Here is a 22,740-nt window from a genome sequence, read left to right as displayed (position 1 = left end):
CAAATTATTAGCAGAGTAAAGAGCATGTAAAAAGGCTGGGAGAAGGGAAAGCCTAATGCATGTTTAGGGGAAAGCAATTAATATAGTTTCACTAAAATATAAGGTGTGAACAGCTTAGGCCTTAGAGCCATTGGTGGCAGTGCAACTCCTCTACCAGCATGGAATCAGCATGGAAGTATAAGAAAAGTCCAGAGGGTGCAACCTCGAGCCAATAATGATTTCTGTAATAATTTCTTTAATATTAATTTATCCCAGATAAAATGCAAGCATTAGGACATCAGATTCTGTGCCTGTCTTGTCCTATGCTATATCCTCAGTTCCTAGCATGGTACTTAACAAAGAGTAGGGTTTCAAGAAGAAAATGTTACATGAATGAATGAAACAAATAGGTTTTATGAAAATATCTTAAAGAAGATTTGGGCCATGGTGTCAGAAGAGAAGGTTTGAAGGAGAGAAGGGAGTAAGATTAAATATCATAGGCTATAAATATTATAGGCTAGTTTTGGGGAAATATTCAAAATGTATGCATCAAAAACCAGAGGAAACTAAAGATCCCTTGCCTAGGAATCATAGTCCAAAATGAGCTTCTTAACCCAAAACCACATGTCAGAAGTAAAAGAAAGTGGGAAGAGACAAATGTGGGCAGGTAGCTGTCTCCATGATCAGCTGAGCTGGTGGAGGGGCCTTTCTGGGTAGGCAGGGGGAGGACTGATTAGGGGACAGCTTAGGCCAGTGATGGCGAACCTATGACACGCGTGTCAGAGGTGACACGCGAACTCATTTTTTTGGTTGATTTTTCTTTGTTAAATGGCATTTAAATATATAAAATAAATATCAAAAATATAAGTCTTTGTTTTACTATGGTTGAAAATATCAAAAAAAATTTCTATATGTGACACGGCACCAGAGTTAAGTTAGGGTTTTTCAAAATGCTGACACGCCAAGCTCAAAAGGTTCACCATCACTGGCTTAGGCCTTAGGCAAGCATGTGGTCCACCAGCCGAGAGTTTGACATGCTTGCCTTAGAGCCATTGGTGGCAGTGCAACTCCTCTACCAGCATGGAGCCAGCAGGAATTTGAACCCAGGAATCTGGGCAACCTCAGTAAAGTTTGGGGCCAGATTAGAGGCTTCCTTAGAGATTGACTTGCTTGTGCCTAGTAGTGGCCCAGGAAAGTCCACTGCTACCAAGCCACCAGACCACACTGACTGGAGGGCATGGGTCCATAGACTGGGTGTTCAGTAGTGTTTGTATTGTGAGAGTGAGGGACTGGGTGAAGGGCACAGCAAATACTGGGGAACTGAATATTCTGCTTTTGCATCAGTTGTTTTCCCTGTTGTTTTTAACTTGGTAACAAGAACATTCCTAATTGCATGATCATGCCTCAAGTCAGATGTATAAACACACTATATATCAAAAGTTGAATTCTATGTGACCTGCTGGAAACTGGAAATGACCACAAGGTCAGGTGCTTTGGTAGCAGAAACAGACCAGGATTTAGTGCCAGCTTTTCTAATTCCTATCTGTGGGACCTTGGGCAAATCCCCAACTCTCTCCGTGTCTCAGTTTCTTTATCTATAAAATGTAGGTAATAATGGCATCTACCTTATAGGATTATTGGAAGAATTAAATGAAATAATGTTTGGTGTGTACTTGGTATGTAATGATTAGGTGCTGACACCAACCCAAGAAACCCCTAAGGTAGCTCAATAAATACATGATGAGTGAATGAAAGGGCACTTAATAAAGCCCAACCTGTGGCAGAGCTAGTCTATCTTAGGGTAAGAGTGCTGAAATGCATTAGCAAACCAGTCAAGGGGGGTAACGGGTATAACCATACCTTATGTTTAAAAGGCCTATCTTCTCAAAGCAGGCATAAGAGTTGTTGATGTCTGCTGAGCATCTGATGTGCACCCAGTACTGGGCTAGGCATCCTCCCAAGTACATATCAAGGGTGAATGAAACAAAGTCTCTGTTTTAGCAAACACTCAACATTGTTAGGCAGACCAATGTCAGCTGTGAATTTCATGTTGTATAACTGCTGTATCCATTTTTGTGAGACCCCCACTTTTCCACTTTCTTGCTTCTTATTGCAATCCTGATTGCCTGATATGTGTTTCCATGATCTACTGAACCAGAATCTCTGGGGTGGGAGCCCTCCTAGTGATTCTGATGCACACTCAAGTTTTAAAACCATTGATTTATATAAAGGGCCTGGGGTGTAACTGGTGCTTCAAAAAGGGTCAAGATGATCATTTATAATGGTTCTTATAATTTGTAGAACTGACTAGACAAGAAGTTATGGTTCCTAAAGGAGGCAATATGGACCTGGTATTAATTTCATTTTGGCACCATCAAAGGTACATATGAAAAAGCTCCATTGCATTGGTCCCAGGTGGACCTCAGGATTAGAGAAGTCACTTTGTGAAGAAGCTTGTTGGATTTCTCTAACCCTCCAATGACATGTTCATTATCCAAGTTGCAGTTACACTCCTGGGACTTAACTGTTTAATGTTTAAGCTCATTAGTTTACATGGGAGAACAGGTTTAGGAGAGTTTAGGCCATGTGCTCTATCCCTGGAGAATTTGTCTTTCTCCTCCCACCACCTAAAAGACGAACATTTGATCTGTGACAAAAATAGGGGTGGGCAAAAGTATTCAAAAGAATGAGGTTGCAAGGAGATATACAAATGTTATAAATGTAGAGTACCATGCTAATAAGTGAAAATGGGTGCTATATTCCTGGGTAGAGCCCACAAAGAATTTGTGACTGAGATGGGCAAAACACACAGGTGGAAAGAAAAATGGGGAAGAGTGTAAATATATATTTGAGTGTATATATATTTGAGTATGCACACATACATATCTACACTAATAAAAGACAAATATGCAAATTGGCCATACCTTTGCTATGCCTTAAGCCAAGCCCACCAGCCAATCAGAGCGACTATATGCAAATTAACCCAACCAAGATGGCGGCCAGCAGCCACCGCGCTGGAGCAAGCAGGAGGCTTGGTTGCCCCAATGATGGAGGAAGCCAAGCTTCCCGCCTGCCACGGCTGGCTCTGAACTCTACTCAAAGCAACAAAGTTTCAATTATAGAAGGTAAATAAACCCCAGATACCTGCTTTCAGAGGGCCGTGACCACGGAGCTGGAGCGAGCAGGAGGCTTGGGTTGCCCCTGGTGATGGAGGAACCCAAGCTTTCCTCCCGCCCGCCCTGGCCAGCTCTGAGCTCCTCTCAAGGCTACAAAGTTTCAATTATAGAAGGTAAATAAATCCCAGAAAAAGAAAAAAGAAAAAAAGGAGAGGTTGGGAGCTTCCATCACCAGTGGGGCTTGGCCAGCCTGAAAACGGCCCTTAGCCCCTCATCCAGACTTGCCAGGCACCCCAGAGGGGGACCCCCAACCCTAAAGGGGGTGTGGCCAGCCTGAAAACAGCCATCAGCCCCTCATCCAGGCTGGCCTAACCTCCATGGGGTAAGGGTCCCCACTGGGGGGGGGGGGCTTGACCAGCCTGCAAACAGCTATCAGCCGCTCACCCAGGCTGGCCAGGCACCCCAGTGGGAATCACCACCCTGAAGGGGCAGCCTGAAAACACCCATCAGCCCCTCACCCAGGCTGGCCAGGCACCCCAGTGGGGACTCCCGCCCTGAAGAGGGTGTGACCAGCCTTCAAACAGCCATTAACTCCTCACCCAGGCTGGCCAGGCACCCCAGTGGGACCCCCACCCTGATCCGGGACACCGTTCAGGGCAAACCAGCTGGCCCCCACCCATGCACCAGGCTTCTATCCTATATAATAAAAGGTTAATATGCAAATTGCCCCTAACAGCAGAAGGACTGGGTATGACTGGTCACTATGACATACACTGACCACCAGGGGCCAGACGCTCAATGCAGGAGCTGCTCCCTGGTGGTCAGTGTGCTCCCACACGGGGAGCTCTCCTCAGCCACAAGCCAGGCTGATGGCTGCCAGTACAGCGGTGGTGGTGGGAGCCTCTCCCGCCTCCTCAGCAGCACTAAGGATGTCAGACTGAAGCTTAGGTCTGCTCCCCACTGGCAAGTGGACATCCCCCGAGGGCTCCCGGGCTGCCAGAGGGATGTCTGATTCCCATCTTAGGCCCAATCCCCTGGGGAGCGGGCCTAAGCCAGCAGGTGGTAATCCCCCGAGGGGTCCAAGACTTTGGCGAGAGGGCACAGGCCGGGCTGAGGGACCCCCCCGAGTGCACAAATTTTTGTGCACTGGGCCTCTAGTAATATATATATATATATATATATATATATATATATATATATTAGAAATATGTATATAAATTTTATATGTATATGTAAAATGTATATTTCTATATTAGACATATACTATATATTAAAATATATATTATATAAAATATATTATATATAAAATATATAATAATATATAATATATAATATATATATATTTTAGGACTCTGTAGGGAGGAAGAAAGCCTCAGGAAATATCCAGAGACTGGAGAAGGCTCCATCTCAGATGGCTAAAATTTAGAAGAAAGGAAAGTTCCACATGCCATCTTCCATGAAGGAAGCCATCTGCATGGATTGTGATTGCTCTGTACTCTGAGTTTGGTAGCTTTCTGATATGATTGTCCACTTGGCAGATTTCTCTCAACTTGACTCTGGGCACCTAGCATTGACTGGCACTTTGGCCAAAAGGAAACCATAAAATCGTTCCCTTTAAGAAAATTTCCAACTTTATTCAGCTGCAATTTACATACAATTAGATTTATCCATTTTAAATGTATAGTTGGAAGAATTTTAGTAATTGTATAAAGTTGGGTAACCACCATCATAATCAAGCAATGTAACAGTTCCTTGACCCTTAAAAACTTCCTTGTGCCCATTTATATTCATCCAAGACCCCTGACCTCAAGCATCTACTTATTTGCTTTTTGTCACTGTACTCTGTTGTGTTTGACTTCTTTCACTTAGCAAAATATTTTTGAGGTTCATTGATGTTGTTGGGTTTACCAGTGATAGGATTAGAGGCCCGGTGCATGAATTCGTGCACAGGTGGGGTCTGGCCGGTCCTGCCCCAGATCAGGGTGGTGAAGGCCGATAGGGGCTGGGTCAGCCAAGGGAAGGGGCTGCGGGTGATTGGCAAGCTGGCTCCACCACCGATTGGGGTGGGGGGACCAATCGGGGGTCAGACCCGATGGGGGGAGGGGCCACAGGAAGTTGGCTGACCAGCCCCACCTCTGATCTGGCCGGAGCCAGCTGGGGGGAGGGGCCACACCTTGATTGGACCAGTTGGCCAGCCTCAGTGCTCATCATAACGACCGGTCGTTCTGGTTGTTGCAGTCATTCCAGAATTCTGGTCACTTAGCTTCTATATAAATACTAGAGAACTGGTACACGAAATCTGTGCATGAAGGGTGGTGTCCCTCAGCCCGGCCTGCACTCTCTCCAATCTGGGACCCCTCAGGGGATGTCTGACTGATGGTTTAGCCCAGTGGTCGGCAAACCGCAGCTCATGAGCCACATGTGGCTCTTTGGCCCCTTGAGTGTGGCTCTTCCACAAAATACCACGTGCGGGAGCGCACATACAGTGCGATTGAAACTTCGTGGCTCATGCGCAGAAGTTGGTTTTCGGCCTGGGCGAGTCTATTTTGAAGAAGTGGTGTTAGAAGTGGGGGGTGGACATATAGAGAGGATGAATGAAAGGAGTTAGACAAAACAAGTATACAAGACGAGTGTGGATGGGAGAGTTGGAAGGGGTTGACCTCAGCGAATGTACCTCAATCAGATTGAGGACGTTTTTAGCAAAGGCCAGCTTGGGAGTACCCTCCCCTGCCAGCCTGGTTGACTCCAACTGCCCTTCCCTGACAGCCTGGTCACTCCGAATGGGCCTACCCTGCTGGCCTGGTCATTCCCAACAGCCCTCCCCTCTTGGCCTGGTCACCCCCAACTGCCGTCCTCTGCAGGCCATTTTGCCCCCAACTGCCCTCCCCTGCCAGCCTGATCTCGCCCCCAACTTCCCACCACTGCTGGCCTGGTCACCCCAACTGCCTTCCCCTGCCGGCCTGGTCGCCCCCAATGGCCCTCTCCTCCATGACTGGTAGCCCCCAATGGCCCTCTCCTCTGTGACTGGTTGCTCATAATGGCCCTCTCCTCCTTGCCTGTTTGCCTCCAACGGCCCTCCCCTACAGGCCAGTTTGCCCCAAACTGCACTCCCCTGCCTGCCTGATCTCGTCCCCAATGGCCCTCCCCTGCCTGCCTGGTCACCCCCAATGTCCCTACCCTGCTGGCCTGGTTGGCCTCAAATGCCCTCCCCTGCCAGCATGTTAGTGCCCTCAACTGCCCAGCCCTGCCAGCCTGGTTGCCTCCAGCTTCTGTCCCCAGCCAGCCTGGTAGCCCCCAAGTCCCTCACCTGTCAACCTGGTCGGCCCCAATGGCCCTCTCCTGCTGGCCTCGTCACCCCCAACTGCCATCCCCAGGGGCCTTGTCGCCCCCAACAGCCCTCTCCTGCCAGACAGGTCACCTCCAATAGCCCTCCCCTTCAGGCCTGATCGCCCCCAATGGCCCTACCCTGCTGGCCTGGTCGCCCCCTAATGCCCTCTCCTGCCAGCCTGAAATCGCCCCAACTGTCCTCCCATGCCTGCCTGATCTCACCCCCAACTGCCCTCCCCTGGCAGCCTGGTCACCCCCAACTGCCCTCCCCTGCCGGTCTGGTCACCCCGAATGGCCCTCCCCTGATAGCCTGGTCTCGCCAACGGCCTTCCCCTGACAGCCTGTTCATCCCCAACAGCCCTCCCCTGCTGGCCTGGTGGGCCCCAACTGGCCTCCCCTGCAGGCCACTTTGCCCCCAACTGCCCTCCCCTCCCAGCCTGATCTCGCCCCCAACTGCCCACCCCTGCCAACTTGGTTGCCCCAATGGCCCTCTCCTCCTTGCCCTGTCACCCCCAATGACCCCTCCTCCTTGCCTGGTCGCCCCCAATGGCCCTCCCCTACAGGCCAGTTTGCCCCCAAGTGCCCTCCCCTATAGGCCTGATCTTGCCCCCAACTGCCCCCCACCCTGCTGGCCTGTATGTCCTCAACTGCCCTCCCTTGCTGGCCTTGTTGCCCCCAACTGCCCTTCCCTGCAGGCCAGTTTGCCCCCAACTGCCCTCCTCTGCCAGCCCGATTCGCCCCCAACTGGCCACCCCTGCCAGCCTGGTCACCTCTAACTGTCCTCCCCTGCCGGCGTGGTTGCCCCCAACTACCTTCTCCTGCTGGCCTGGTTGCCCCAAACGGTCTTCCCCTGCTGGCCTGGTGGCCCCCAATGGCCCTCTCCTCCTTGCCTGGTTGCCCCCAACGGCCCTTCCCTACAGGCCAGTTTGCCCACAACTTCCCTCCCCTGAAGGCCTGGCCACCCCCTACTGCCTTCCCCTGGTGACCTAGTTGCTCTCAACTGCCTCTCCTGCTGGCCTTGTCACCCCCAACTGCCCTCCCCTGCCAGCCTGATTACCCCTAACCCCTTGCCAGCCTGATATAACCCCTAAACCCCTGCCAGCCTGATCTCGCCCCTAACTAACTCTGCCTTGGCCCCCACCACCATGGCTTTGTCCGGAAGGAAGTCAGACATCCAGAACAATGCTAGTTGACCTGGTCTAATTAGCATATTACCCTTTTATTAGTATAGATAGATTATATAGAATTGGATTGCTTAAATGGGGGGGGGGCCTTTTTCAGCAGGAGGAGATTTTTTGCCAGACAAAAAAACATGACCCCTATATCTGGACTGATAGCCAGCCATATGCACTATACTGCCAAACTGGTTATTAAAAAGTTGAACCACTTTCTTACACCTTACACCAAACAGCTGTTGCCCTTAAAATCCCTTTTCAGCCTCACCTTATGTTCTGCCTTCACAGTTCACCCAGATTAGGTTCTGATTGGTCCATTTCTATGCCAGTCAGCGTCAAAGTCTGTTCCTCCTAGGCAGCCATTGGCTCTTCTGGGAAATCCAGAATGGCCCTGCTGACAGCTGTCTCTCTCTCTGGGCCTATCTCTGGGCCTGATCTGCAGCCTCAGCTGGGGTGGCTGCAGATCAGGCCCTGCCTCTCTCTCTCCAGGTCTGATCTGCAGCTTTCACAGCAGCTGCTGATCAGACCCTGCCTCTCTTGCTGTGCCTGCCTCACCCCGCTCGCCCACCCACCTGCCACTCCCCCTGCCTGCTGGCTGCCAGCCTTGCTGTGATAGGAACCTATGGGCCATGGGGGAGGGGCCGAGAGGTGCTCCATGCACTTCCTGGTGACAGTTTGTTTGGTTGTTTTGGTCATTATGGCCATTGTTCTTTTATTATATAGACTAGAGGCCCGGTACACAAAATCTGTGCATGGGACGGGGGGGGGGGGGGGAGTCCAGCTTGCACCCTTTCCAATCTGGGACTCCTCGGGAAATGTCCGACTGCCGGATGTCCTGCAGGATCAGACCCAAACTGGCAGTCGGACATCCCTCTCGCAATCTGGGACCGCTGGCTCCTAACCGCCCTCCCCTGCTGGCCTGATCGCCCCTAACCATTTCTGCCTCGGCCCCCATCACTGTGGCTTTGTCTGGAAGGAGGACCAGATGACCAAAAGATGTATGGTTGAACCGGTCTTATTAGCATATTACCCTTTTATTAGTATAGATAAAATACTGTTTTCTAACATGGTTGTAACCACTTTGGATTCCCACCAGCAATTTCTATGAAGGATCCTATGCCCCACATCTTTGCCAACATGTGGTATTGTCATTCTTTTAACATTAGCCATGTGAATAGTTGTATAGTGATATATCATAGTGGTTCTGATTTGCATTTTTCTTATGACTAATGATGTTGAGTATCTTTTCATGTGCTTATTGGCCATTCATATACTTTTGTCATATCTGTTCAAACATTTTGTCAATTTTTACTTGGGCCGTCTTGTTGAGTGATAGATATTTATGCAGGGTTGGGCAAAAGTAGGCTAATAGTTGTTCATATGGAAAATAGTGCAATAATTAATAAATAATAATACAAGAATAAACTGTTTTGTGTACTTAAAACAGTAAACCTACCTTTGTCCCACCCTGTATACTCTGGATACAGATACTGTATATGTATTGAAAATATTTTTTCTTCTTTTCTGTGGCTTGCCTTTTTATTTTCTCAATAGTAACTTCTGAAAATCAGTTTTACATTTTGGTGAAATCCAATTTATCAATTTTTCCTTTATGGTTTATGATTTTCATGGCTTAATAAATCTTTGCCTACTGAAAAGTTCCAAATTTTTCTTCTGTGTTTTCTTCTATATGTTTCATAGTGCTGGTTTGTACATTTAAGTTTATCTATGAACCATTTGAGTTAAAGTTTTGCCTGATATGAGGTAAGGTTGAGGTTCATTCCACCCCCTCCCTGCAAATAAATATTGAGTTATTTGGTACCATCTGTTTAAATATCTGTCCTTATTCTTCCCTCTTTTTTTCCTTCTGTTTTCTCTCTATACTTGTGCTTCATTAAGATAAGGGTTTATTGTCTTCATCTGATTACCTTATGGATATAGATACTACTATTGCTTGAGAAATGGTGCTTAATTGTAAGGAATATGAGCAATTTATTTGACCATGGCATTTGGTATAGTTTTGTGGGTGTGGAACTTATGCTATCATATACTCTGTGGTTTTTTAGTTCCTTGGAACATTGAAAAGATGAGAAAAGATGAGGTTTAGGTAATATAATTTGGAAGATGTCAAAAAAAATCTATATCAGTTCCAAAGGATAAAGTCTCAGACTCCTAGAAAGCACTTGAGTGAGGCCCTTGTAGCTGGATGGAGCAGAAATGGAAAAATAGTTTATGCAAAGTTGGGGATATAAATTTCCCTGAGGGAACAGATAAAAGGTATTTTGATGGTGCTTTAATTTTTCTAAGTGACTAGAAGATAGATTTGGAAAGGATTCTATGGTTTACTTTTTAAAAGTGATGGTAAATGTGCTACAATTTCAAATACTGTGGATATTATCCAGTATAGTATATTGGTCTGATTTGTAAATTTTTTTAGTAATTACTGACTTTCAACATGCTTCTATGCACATACATACACACTGTGATGGTTAATTTTATGCTCCAACTAGAGGCCCAGTGCACAAAACTCATGCATGAGTAAGGTTTCTAGGCCTGGCTGGCGATCAGGGCTGATCAGGGCCTTCAGGTTGCTGGCGGGGACCTTCCTTCCCTGGCTTCCACCTGCAAACTGGGGCCTTCCTTCATTCCGCACCGCCCCCTGGTGGTCAGTGCACAATAGTGAGCAACTGAACTACTGGTCTCCCAGTCGAACTCCTGAGGGGACACTTTGCATATTAGCCTTTTATATATATAGATGATTCATGGTACATTTAGTGGTCATATGACAGAATATTATACATAAGTCAAGTAGATTTTGCTAATATAGGAAGATACATATACACATATGTATATACTAGAGGCCAGATGCACGAATTCATGCACCAGTGGGGTTCCTCAGCCTGGCCTGTGGGATCTGGCTGAAACCAGCTCTCCAACATCCCCCGAGGGGTCCTGGATTGAGAGAGGGTGCAGGCTAGGCCCAGGGACTCCACCGGTGCATGACTGGGGCCGGGGATGGACACGGAATGTTGGCCAGCTGGGGAGGGACCGTGGGAGGGCTCCAGGGCATATCCAGCCCATCTTGTTCAGTCCTGATTGGCCAGACCCCAGCAGCAAGCTAACCTACCGGTTGGAGTGTCTGCCCACTGGTGGTCAGTGCACATCATAGCAACTGGTTGACCAGCTGACTATCTGCCCCCTGGTGGTCAGTGCATGTCATAGCGAGTAGTTGAGCGGCCTTAGCATATCATTAGCATATTATGCTTCGATTGGTTGAACAGATGACAAGATGACCGGACACTTAGCATATTAGGCTTTTATTATATAGGATTAAATGTATCTCTGAATATACAGTGGGGCCTTGACTTACGAGTGTCCTGACTAATGAGTTTTTTGAGATACCAGCTGTCTCTCGGCCGATTTTTTTGCATTGAGTTGACAGAGTAATTTTAGTTAACGAGCTCCTTAACGAGTTCCTTAACGAGCTCAGTCTCAGAAAGAATTAAACTCGTAAGTCAAGGCCCCACTGTATTCTATTAAAATAAAACTTTTCAATAGAACATAATGAAATGAAATATAAACTTTATATATAAAGGGGGTCACTATGGTATTATTTGTAATGATAAATATAAATTATAGTAATAAAAATGTTCATAAGTGGGAGACTGATTAAATAAATATGGTATACCCATACAAGGGAATATCATGCTGCTGTTAAAAAGCATGAAATAGATCTACTACGTGTATCAGTTAATAATGCAGATTTTTTTCAATAGATGGAGTTACACATATGTTGACATATATGCGATTTGATATGTATGCTATTTTGTTGTATTGACAACAAGCTTCAAAACTTCATATGTCAAATTTGCTGAAGGTGTTAACATCATAGATATTTTTACCCTTAAAAATTTCAAATTTCGTGCCAAATAAAGAACATTTGTGGGAAGTTTTAATTCATTACTTTATTTTGAAGAAAAGTGCTGCTGAATACTCTGGGAAGCTTATGGTGAACATGCTCCCTCTCAAGATACTTGTGAATGCTGGTTTAAACACTTTAAAAGTGATGATTTTGATGTGAGAGACAAAGACATCCAAGTCAACCGAAAAAGTTTGAAGACCAACAATGACAAGCATTATTGGATGAAGATGCATGTCAAACTCAAAAACAATTTGCAGAAAGATTAAAGGTTGCTCAGAAAACAATTTCCAATCGTTTATAAGCAATGGGAAAGATTTTAAAGGAAGGAAAATGGGTGCCACATCAACTGAACGAAAGACAAATGGAAAACCGAAAAGTCATCAGTAAAATGTTGCTTCAACGGCACGAAAGAAAGTCTTTTTTTTGCATTGAATTGTGACTGGCAATGAAAAGCAGATTTATTTTGAGAATTTCAAACGCACAAAGTCATGGGTTGATCCAGGTCAACCATCAACATCTACTGCAAGGCTAAATCACTTAGGAAAGAAGACAATGCTCTACGTTTGGTAGGATTAGGAAGATGTGGTGTATTATGAGCTTCTAAAACCAGGTGAAACCATTAATACTGATCGCTACCGACAACAAATAGTCAATTTGAACCATGCTTTTATCGTGAAATGACCAGAATGGGTCAGAAGACACGGCAAAGTGATTTTGCTTTATGATAGCGCATCATCACACACTTCAAAACCAATTAAAGACACATTAAAAGATCTTGCCTGGGAAGTATTAACTCACCCGCTGTATTCACCAGACCTTGCTCCTTCAGATTACCACTTGTTTTGATCGATGGCACATGCACTTTCTGAGCAGCACTTCAAAACATACGAAGAAGTGGAAAATTGGGGCTCTGAATGGTTTGCCTCAAAACAAGAAAAGTTCTGAAAGATGGGGAAATGTGTAGCTAGCGATGGACATTACTTTGAATAAAGCACTTTTGATGTTTCTCTTGAAATTATCGTGTGTTTTTTTTATTACAAAATCCGCTATTATTAACCAGTACACCTAGTATATGTGAAGTTTGGAACAACTTCAAAAAATATTAATATTAGAAAGAAGTGAGGAACAAGATAATGTGAAGGGTATGCTCCTAAGTGTATTTATGTATTTGTGTGTGTGTGTGTGCGTGTTTGTGCATAATCTGAAAGTATACTTTAAAAATGTTAACAGATTATTGACTTTGGCAAGGAAGACATGGGGTCTGTTGTTGAGGAGACTTACTTTCTACTGTACACCCTTTTACACTATTTGAATTTTGTAACCAAGTGCACATAATGCTTTACAAATGAAAAATGCCTTCTTCTGAACATCTTATTATCTGCAATTGAGATCTATTTATATACTGTGTCAAGCACTTGAATTTGGAAGAGGAAATGAATCAGTTTCCTATCTTTCACAATGGTGCTAACTTTCCCCCAATCTTTTGATTCTGGATTTGAAGGAGGATAGTTTGGGAGTGGAAGGGCAAAAGAGAACACAAAGCTAGGAATAGTGTCCAAGATTGACTTGCAAGTTAAGGATACCTCAAGTGGATAGAACCAAGGCACCTGTAACTATAAAACAATATGCAACATGCTAAACCATTCATCCTCACTGATTTTTGAAGACTCCCAAGAATATTGGGTGTAATTTAGCTTGGTGGCTATCAAACCAGCCCTATCAGAATCCTCTGCAGTGTTTTAATTAAACATTCTGTTTTTATTATAGAAATAATACCGGTATACAGTTTTAAATAAATTTGAACAATATAGAAGACAAAGGAAAATATCATGCTTAATAGGTAGTTTCCAGTCTCCAGAGGTAACCACTTTTAACTACTTCCAGTTTTGAGTTTTTCTGATGATTGATATCATTACTCTAAATAATATTTTTAAAAATAATTATTTTCCATTACATTCAACATAGTGTATTCATTGCAGTTGCACAACATACTGAATAGACACTTATATATAATATGTTTTACCAATTTTAGATGTATTTATTTGATTCTCTACTAAGATGAAGGAATTAGCACACTTATGCCACCTCCTTTAGCTACTTCTGAGTTTCCCAAAATTTTATTAGTTATATTTTATAATATTCCGGACTTTTAGTGATTACCTTTATAACTTTAAATAATATGCTTTAATTTCTATTTCTGGATCCACTAATTCCAGACAATATTTATTGACACTCATTTGAGAAATACTTTCCTATACTCTCTCCCTCTTCCCTGTGTTTCTGAATTTGTCAGCTCTAATATTATGTGTATATTGTTAAGCTTATAAGAAATACTACCTAAAAAAAAAAAAAAAAAAAAAAAAGAAATACTACCTAAGGTCAAATCCTAGATCCACCACTTGTTATTCATGTAATCTTAGTTAAAAGATTAATTATTGAATGTCTCTGTACCCTCAGTTTCCTCAACTGTCAAATGGAGATATTAGCAGCTGCTGAAGGACTAAATTTCACTTAAATTGAAATAAGTATTTCAAAGCACTTAAAATAGTATATTTGGTAGAGAGTAAGTGCTTTTGAAGTGTTAAACTATAAAAAATAAATTAAAAGTATAATAAAATCTGTTTTGCAACTCTAATTAAATCCTCAGTATGCTTTACCGATAGCTTGATTAACAAAAATAAAGCCAAAAATGCAAAAGACACAAGAAACATTTAACCAAAGAGGATATGTAAATGACAAATAGGCATATGAAAATATCCTTAATATTATTAGTTAGTAGGGAAACACAAATTAAAAACATGATGAGATATCACTATGCATTTATCAAAAGAGCTAAAATCAGTGAGAATAACAAATGCTGATGAAGATGTGGTGAAACTTGATCATTCATAGATTGATGATGGAAATATAAAATGGTACAACCACTCTGGAAAAAGAGTTCGGCAGTGCACATGGTGCAATATACAGATCAACATAGAAACCCACACCTGAAGCATTTATGTTCATGTTGACTAATGTCACCCAATCAATTTAATAAATACTTAAAAAAATTAAACACACAAGCAGCAAGCACTATTCATCCCAGTAATTATAATTCTTGGCACTTATCTCAGAGAAATAAAGATTAAAGTTCACACAAAAACTTGAGATTTTTGTAGTATGACTTGATATCATAAGAACAGGCATATAGATCAATGGAACAGAACAAAGAACCTAGAAATTGACCCAAGCCATTATGCTCAATTATTATTTGACAAAGGAGGCAAGAGCATACAATAAATGGTGCTGGGAAAATTGAAGAGGTACATGCAAAAAAAAAATGAAATTAGACCACCAATTTACACCATACACAAGAATAAACTCAAAATAGATAAAAGACTTAAATGTAAGTCATGAAACCATAAAATCCTAGAAGAAAATTAGGGGGAATATAAAACAATTGGGGGGTTAGCAATCTGAATCTGTGCCAGTAACCAGTAGTCTGATGCATCTTCTTGCTAGTAGATAATTAAGCTCCATTCTTATCTGTAATGCTTGTCCTGCCTTGCAGAATCTGTTACCCGGAATACTCCCATTTTACAGAGGCCATGAACCATGAACCATACACAACTCCTAGAGTGGGTTGGCAGCACTGGCTCCAGCCAGGCCAGAACTTTGGGTGTAATCTCATTTCCCCCATCCCAACCCACAGGGGGCTGCAAAGCCTGCAAAAGGTCCAGAAGCCTGGTCCATATTTGGGGGACAAAGAAAATAAGGGGATAAAAGGAAAGTTTTCTCCATATTCATCACTCAGGCTTTGGAGGCTGATTCCCTGAGTCACCTCACTAGTGCATCTGAAATTCTGCATTAAAGGCTCCTTTTCTGAATCCTCTGAATGCCTGGCTTATTATTTTCCCATGCTGCCAGGCTGCTTATCTGCAACAATCTGGTGCATTGGCTGGGAAAATACCAGTCATGTTGCCCACTTAGGGCATCATTAGCAGAGGCTGACGACTGGGTCCATTCACCTGGGACCCTGACGATGCGAAGATGTGCCTCCAGTGATTTACTGGGTCCCAGTCCTCATCGGACCCAGATGACCGGGGCCCCCACTCGTGCCCCGGTGGACTCCAAGGAGAACAGAAAAGCCCTTTCTGGAACCAGACATCTGACCAGTGAGTTTTCCCAGGGGGAAACAGTCCGAGTTCAGGCCTGTCTTTTGGGACAGAAGTGGCTGATCACTGCTTAGGCAAAATATGTCTCAACTCAGGGACTTTCCATGGGTGGAAATCAAAACTTGGACTGACTGGTATATGAATGTGAGTGTGAGAGTCTGTGTGAAGTGAAAGTTACCTTGTATTTGTCCTGTGTCTCTGCTAACTAGGAGGGATTACACGGTTTAACTGCAAATATGGGAAGTATTTTCTCCAAACTCAGTGTCTTAGAATGTATGTTAAAGAATTTTAAGAAAGGTTTTACTGGGGACTATGAGGTGAAGTTAGTCCCTTGGAAGTTAAAAAAGATGTGCAATAGACTGGCCATCTTTTGGGGTAGGATGGCCAGCAGAGGGCACATTGAATGTCTCCACAATCAGGAATGTTTACAGAGTTATAATGGGAGACCCAGGTCATCCCAACCAGTTCCCCTACATTGATCAATGGCTGGAAATAGCTCAGCTCAAGCCACCTTGGATCTGGCTCTGCATGCGTAAAAAGGGACAGAGTAAGGTTTTAGTGGCAGGAGAAAAGAGGCAGAAAAAAAGAGACAGGCAGGAGAAGAGAGGCAGGACTCTCAGAAGGAGAATAAGCCTCCTATTCTGCAGGAACTTCCTGAGGAAGCCCTGCCAGTTTTACCACCTCCATATGTGCCTCAAGTGGCACCCAGTGCTCCTTTGCCTGGTCAGAGAAGCTTAGATACACCACCTCCTTCCATCTATCCCCAACTGGACTCTCCAGAGCCAGTTGGATAGTGCTTGTGCTCAGCTGATCAAAGACACAGGCCACCCTCAGCTTTCTAGATGCCTCTCTGGGAGAAGTGCTTGAAGAAGATTGGACCCTACAAGAAGGGGGGTCGGTATTTTACTACCAGCCTTTTACCACAACCAATCTCCTGAATTTGAAACATCACACTCCCACTTATTCTGAAAAACCTCAGGCCACGGTAGACCTCCTAGAGTCAATTTTCCAGATCCATAAGCCCACCTGGGTTGACTGAAACAGCTCCTCACACTCTTTAACACTAGAGGAGCGCATGAGAATAGTTATGGAAGCTCAGAAATGGCTCCAGACCCAGGTCCTGCATACTAGACACAGACAGATGGGCCAGGGAGGCCCTCCCAGATGAGGAACCCAGATGGGACCCAAACTCAGAAGATGGAAGGGCCAGGCTAGAGAGATACTGACTGGTCTTCATCCAGGGGCTCAGGGCAAGAGCCAAAAAGCCCACCAATATGGCCAAGACCTCCGAGGTCTTCCAGAAACCTGATGAAAATCCAGCAGCCTTCTATGAGAGACTCTGTGAGGCATATCAGATCTATACTCCTTTTGATTCTGAGGCCCCAGAAAATCAAACTATGTTCAATGCAGCCTTTGTAGGTCAGGCTCAGTCCAATATAAGGGGAAAGCTACAGAAGCTTGATGGATTTGCAGGAAAAAACACAACCAAGCTGCTAGAAATAGCAAACAAGGTTTTCATCAACCAAGACAGAGCGGCTAAGAAGGAAGCGGAGGAGAGACTGAAAAAGAAAGCAACCTTGATAGTGATGGCTATTAAGAAATCAAGCTCCCAGACAGATAAGAAAGGGAAACAACAAGGACCCAGGCCAGGGGGAAGGAGGACAAACCTTAAGCGGGATCAGTGTGCCTATTGTAAGGAATCTGGACACTGGAAAAATGAATGTTCAAACTGCCAGAAAGGGAAGTCAGGGTCATCCAACCCACCCAGCTGCTGCTGGCTGGAACCACCCGAGGCAGATCTCATCGGGCTGGTGGCAGCCAACTCCGACTAGGACAGACTGGGCTCTTTTCAACTGGGCCCCCATGAGCCCATGGTCAGAATGAAAACTGGGGGCCAGACTGTGAACTTTATGTTTGATACGGGGGCTGAGCACTCGGTAGTCACTCAGAAGGTAGCTCCTCTCTCAGGAAAGGAGGTCACCATTATCAGAGTTACAGGGCACCAGACCCATAGACCATTCTGCCGCCCTTGCCGATGCCAACTTGGCGGCCGCAAGTAATCCATGAATTCCTGTACTTGCCAGATTGTTCAGTGACTCTAATGGGTAGAGACCTTTTAGCCAAGATGAGGGCAGAGATCACCTTTGCCCCAGATGGCTCAGCATAGTTGTGCCTAGGTGAGGAGACCTCTCAAATGATCCTGTCCTTAGCACTGTCCAGGGAGGAAGAATGGAGACTTTATACGTCCTAGTCAAAGGACTCACCATTAGAGCCTGAATTAGAGAAGAATTACTGCTGGTCTGGGCAGAAGGAAATCACCCTGGCCTGGCCAAGGACCACACCCCAGTACTAACTGACTTGAAGCCTGGGGCACAGCCTGTCAAAATCCGCCAATATCTGATTCCAAGGGATGCATGTCTAGGAATCCAGGTCCACTTAGACCGGCTGCTTCAGTGGGGACTTCTTAAATGGTGTCAGTCTCCATGGAACACCCCTTTCTTGCCTGTCAAAAAGTTTGGGACTAATGATTACCACTGGGTGCAGGGCCTGTGGGCTGTTAATGAGGCTGTTATAACCTTGCATCCCACGCTGTCAAATCCCTACACCCTCCTGGGACTCATCCCATCAGAAGCAGAATGGTTTACATGTCTAGATCTGAAAAGTGCCTTTTTCTGCCTTCAGTTGGCACCCTCAAGTAAGCCCCTGTTTGCCCTTGAGTAGGAAAACCCAACTATGGGGGTCAAGGAGCAGTTCACTTGGAGCAGACTGCCACAAGGGTTCAAGAACTCCCTGATTCTTTTCAGTGGAGCGCTAGCATCTGATCTGTCCAAATTCCCAGGACAGGACTTGGGGTGTGTTCTACTCCAATATGTAGATGATCTTCTACTGGCTAGCTCCATGCAAGCTCAGTGTTAGGAAGGAACACAAGCCCTTCTGAGACTCTTAACTGAAAGAGGTTACTGGGTGTCCAAGAAAAAGGCACAATTCTGTCAGAGAGAAGTCAAGTACCTAGGTTTCTGAATCACCCGAGGTAAACGAAGACTAGGGACTGAAAGGAAGCAGGCAGTATGTGTTATTCCAGTCCCCAGCACCCTGAAGCAGATTCAGAAATTCCTGGGAGCAGCAGTGTTTTGTCACTAGAAAGGGAAGGACTCAGTGTCAGAAGGAAACCATTATGCAGACTCATCAGCCAAGCTGGCTGCTAAAGAACAAGTAGCGCTGTCGCAGATCATGTGGGTCCCTGAATTACCTGAATGTCCGAAATACACTCCTTAGGAAGATGAATGGGCCCGGCAAGAAGTGGATAAGAGGATGAAGGAAGGTTGGTGGACACTCCCAGATCATAGGGTGTATGTCTCAGATCAGTTATCCCATAAGGTAGTCCTCCAGCAGCATAAACTTACTCATTTAGGGAAGACTGCCCTAGAGGCTTTGTCAGGCAGATACTACCTAATTGCCTGTCTTCCCTCCTTATGTGTCTCAGTCTCTCAGCGCTGCCTCCTCTGTGTACAGAACAATGCCAAACAGGGTCCTGTAGGACTAATGGGAGTTCAGCGCTGTGGGCAAGCTCCCTTTGAGGACTTAGAGGTAGATTTTACAGAAATAGGCCAAGTAGAGGGAATAAATATCTCCTAGTCTTTATCTGCACTTTTTCAGGCTGGGTGGAGGCATATCCTACTCGCACAGAGAAGGCAAGAGAAGTCACTAGGCATTGCTGAAGCACATAATTCCGCGGCATGGAATGCCTCTAACCATAGGGTCAGATAATGGCCCAGCCTTTGTAGCTGAAGTAGTACAGCAGGTAGCTAAGGCCTTAGAAGTTAAGTGGAACTTAAATACAGCCTATAGGCCTCAGAGCTCAGGGAAAGTAGAGCGCATGAACCGGACTCTCAAGCTGGCTATGGTTAAGCTATGTCAAGAGACAACCTTACCCTGGACAGATATCTTGACTCTTGTACTCCTGTGGGTATGCTGTGCCCCAAGGGCCAGGGTAGGTTACTCTCCCTTTGAAATTCTATATGGCAGACCCCCTCCTTAATTCAGTCGAAGGGAGATTTGGGGGAAGTAGGAAACTTAGAAATTCAGAAGCAATTACAAGGACTTGGGAAAACTATCTTTGAAGTCCACAGATGGGTTACTGACCAATTGCCCATTTCTTTAGGAATGGCTGTGCACCCTCATAAACCTGGAGACCAGGTTTGGGTAAAGGATTGGAAAAAGGAGCTCCATAAGTCAACTTGGAAGGCACCCTATCCAGTCATACTAACCACCCTCACAGCTCTCAAGGTTGCAGGATTGAACACCTGGATCCCCAACTCCCAGGTGAAAGCAGTCCACCAGCCGAGTGACACCCAGCCTGAATGGAAGGTGACCTCCGACCAGAAACACCCCCTGCAGACCACCCTCAAGGAAATGGCAGACTTGGCTGACCAACTTGTTCCAAGGAATTCAGATAACACCCTGCTGAATTCATCCTTACACTAATATTTCTTTCTTGTCTCCTCCTAAAAGTAATATACTCTGGTATTTCTGGATAATCATTTTTTTATTATCTTTCTAATAATTCTTATTTTGTCTTTTTATGAGTGTCGCCAGGACCCTAGATTAGTACCAGGAGGAGAACTTTTCTGTCCTTGCTGGGACACAGAAACACTATAAATTACTACCTCGTACACAGCAAAGGAATTTATTGCTGTCCCTGACCAAGATGAGACTGGTTCTTTTACTGTAAATAATTGCCCTCCCCTTCTTGCCTGGTATCTTAGCTGGCCGTCTGAGGTAGGGTCCCAACGACAAACCCAGAAGAGAATGTTCATGTTTTAAGGAGGGCCAGACCCAGAATCTCACTGATTACAATCCTACCTGTTACCAAGATATTGCCACTTACTGTGAGTGGCAAGGAAGAATTTATATCACAGGAGCCAACTGGTACCCATCTACGACCTCAACTAGCTCCTTTATGAAGAAAAATAACTGCATAGGTCGAACTTTCCAAAACACATACTGGGTATACCAAGGCCAATAGGGCTCTAAAATTAACCCTGGGCCACTGGATAAGAAAAAAGAAAAAGGGACAGGGTCCAGGCTGCCCCATGACCTGGACCCCTGGCTGTATCAGACCCTAAACACTACTCACCACCTACTCAACCTCACAAATCTGGCTCTGACCAAGAGATACTGGTTGTGCTTATCTTTAACCTCTCCCCGATACCTAGCCACTCTGTGTCCTTAGATATCCTTGTTAATCTTTTTCACTCCTCAGGACCTGGAACAGTCGGCTCCACAGTTACAAATGTTGAATTATCTCAGGTAACTCCTAAGTGTTTCCTAAACAGCAAAGGGACAGAGTTTGTGGGGCATGTTCCCAAACACCTATTTCCTGCCACGGTTGACAGAGGTGGATATCAAGGATGGAACTCAGCCTGGTGCCAAACGGTGCCTGGAATCTTCTTCGTCTGTGGAATAAATGCTTACTTGTGCCTTCCTGGCAGTTGGACAGGGAGTTGTATCCTTGCCTTTTTAACACCTCAGATTAATATTATCCTTGATAATGAATCCCTAGAAGTGCTCTTGACAGCCTCCTCTCACTCCAAGAGAGCCATTCAGATTATACCACTTCTACTTGTGTTGGGGGTTGCAGCAGGAGTAGGCACAGGAGTTGGAGGATAGCAATCTCCATCTCTTACTACCAAACCCTCTCCAAAAGTCTAGCAGATAATATAGAGCAGGTTACCCAATCTCTAATAGAACTTCCGGATCAGATAGATTCCTTAGAAGCCTTAGTATTACGGAACCATAGAGGATTAGATTTACTTACAGCTAAGAAAGGTGGACTCTGCTTATTCTTCAATGAGGAGTGCTGCTTCTATACCAACCGGTCAGGGGTAGTAAGGGACATAGTCCAACAACTAAAAGAAGGGGTCAAGAAACTCTGGGAAAATGCATCTAATTCTTGGGACTCATGGTTTGGAAATCTCCATTGGCTGTCATGGCTTTTGCCCCTTTCATGGCCCCTCCTTATAATATTACTTGCACTCTTATTTGGTCCCTGCATTATTATCTTTCTCATCCGCTTTATTTCCTCTTGCTTAAAAGCCTTCAAGCTCCAGATGGTGCTACAAGCCAGGACACTGAACTACCGTTATGACCCTTCCGAGGAAGATGAAGAACACTCAAACTGCTGAACCCCCATAACAATGCCTCTCCTCAGCAGGAAGCAGCTAGAGTGGTTGGTGCCCCAATCCTTAGTTCTTGAGTTTCCTATAACCCCCAAGGCTAAGGCTAGCTTGAGTATCAAGAGGGGGGAATGAGGGAGAATATAAGACAATTGGGGGCTAGCAATCTGAATCTGTGCCAGTAACCAGTATTCTGATGCATATTCTTGCTAGTAGATAATTAAGCTCCATTCTTATCTGTAATACTTGTACTGCCTTTCAGAATCTGTTTCCCGGAATATTCCCATTTTACAGAGACCATAGACCATGAATCATACACAACCCCCTGGGGGGGGGGGGGTTTGGCAGCGCTGGCTCCAGCCAGGCCAGAACTTTGGGTGTAATCTCATTTCCCCCATCCCAACCCACAGGGGGCTGCAAAGCCTGCAAAAGGCCCAGAAGCCTGATCCATATTTGGGGGACAAAGAAACTAAGGGGATAGAAGGAAAGCTTTCTCCATATTCATCACTCAGGCTTTGGAGGCTGATTCCCTGAGTCACCTCACTAGTGCATCTGCAATTCTGCATTAAAGGCTCCTTTTCTGAATCCTCTGAGTGCCTGGATGATTATTCTCCTGCTCTGCCTGGCAGCTTATCTACAACAAAAACATAGGCAACAAAATCTCAGAAATCTCTCATAGCAATATCTTTTTTTTCTTCTTCACTTTTTTTTCTTTTTTTAAAAAAATCTTTATTGTTCAGGTTATACATTAGTTACTCTTTTTTCCCACCATAACTCCCCTCCACCCAGTTCCCACCCCACCCTCCGCCCTCACTCCCCACCCACTGTCCTCATCCATAGGTGCACCATTATTGTCCAATCTCTTCCCTCACCCCCACACCCCTTTCCCCC

This window comes from Myotis myotis, unplaced genomic scaffold (genome assembly GCF_014108235.1).
Source record: "Myotis myotis isolate mMyoMyo1 unplaced genomic scaffold, mMyoMyo1.p scaffold_m19_p_4, whole genome shotgun sequence".
Taxonomy (NCBI): domain Eukaryota; kingdom Metazoa; phylum Chordata; class Mammalia; order Chiroptera; family Vespertilionidae; genus Myotis; species Myotis myotis.
The sequence above is the reverse complement of the archived record's forward strand: the minus strand, read 5'-3'. Positions refer to the sequence as shown.